Here is a 1,415-nt window from a genome sequence, read left to right as displayed (position 1 = left end):
TAGAAAGTGCAATTTGTTTTAATAACCCCGTGGGGAAGTTATATAATTCTATAGCTTTTTACAATATATGGAAAAGCTATATACTTTTCGTTAACTGCTAAGATTCATGAATTTTCTCCACAAGTTCTCCAGAAGAACTACTAGAAAAAACTCCATGAATCTCATTATTTGACAGTTTTGTTGAAGCGAAATTATTAAAATTGATATTAGATTTAATGACTTGTTTCCAGTAACCAAAATGGAAAGTATTCTACCAGCTGTCGATGGTTCCACACTCTGACACATTGTTAAAACCTTAGCTTCTGCCTAAACTTTAAACCTTAATAATATTTGGCGGTAGGGGAGGGGTTACATTTCAAGTCAAACAAAGGATGTATTTCCAAAGCAGCATTTGCAAAGGTTAATCTGTGTATGGACTACAAAGGGGGAAAGTGCAGTGCCCCAGTGATCGACCTAAGACCCCTTCTCGTTGTTGTTGTTGTTATTGTTTGTCTGGTTAATAAACCACCTAGAGGGATAATTTTTAAACTTAATTTGTTGAAATGGTACTTTACTAATGTAAGAAAAAAAATTTCCCCAAATTGCAGAATTTTTGGTAAACTGACTTTACATTTGGGAATAAAGATTTCTTGCTTCTTCTACTGACAACTTCTACACAAAAGATAAAAGGTACTTTTACTTGGTAATCTGCAGGGAGAAAATGTACAGAAACCCAGAGCCAAAGGTACTTTCAGGGGATTCCCTGAAACATTCAAAGCCATAGCTGCCCCAGAAGGTAAATGGCTTTCGCAGGAACACAGGTCTCCTGACTCAAGGCCTAACTTTCCTTTCCCCCACACCAAAGCTCGCGGGGCACCAGCTAGAGTGAAGGTCAAAGTCAACAGAATAATCTCTGCAGTTCATGGTCTGTGAGGGTCCTCCTATCCGAGGGAGTTTTCATGAAAAGGTATTTCGGAACATTTTATTCCAAGGACACAGTCTAGTCAAAAGACGTTTGGGGTGGGGCAAACATAGGGCAAAAGAACACTTACAAAAGAAAAAAGCGCAGTTTCTTGGAGGCTTGTCAGAAGCTAAGACTGGGGAGGTGGGAATCAGGGCCCTTTGGCGAGAGTTGGGGTAGGAATCGCGTCAGAAAAGCAATTTCTAGAGCGGAAAGGTGACCCCACAGTACAAAAAGAAACGGAGTAGAAAAATGGGCTTTACTCTTCTAGAGCTGCTTCAGAATCTCCGGAAGACCAGGGAGGAACCCTGCAGACGAGCCAGGCGGATACTCAGCCGCTCCCGATAGAGGGGTGCGCAAAGCTGCGGAGCCGTGTGTGTGTGTGTGTGTGTGTGTGTGCGCGCGCGGCTCCCTAGTGCACTCACTGCTGGCTCCCCCTCGGTGCTCTGGGCCCTCCCTAGCTCCCCCACCCCCT

Source organism: Colobus angolensis, unplaced genomic scaffold (assembly GCF_000951035.1).
Source record: "Colobus angolensis palliatus isolate OR3802 unplaced genomic scaffold, Cang.pa_1.0 Scaffold410, whole genome shotgun sequence".
Lineage (NCBI taxonomy): Eukaryota > Metazoa > Chordata > Mammalia > Primates > Cercopithecidae > Colobus > Colobus angolensis.
The sequence above is the reverse complement of the archived record's forward strand: the minus strand, read 5'-3'. Positions refer to the sequence as shown.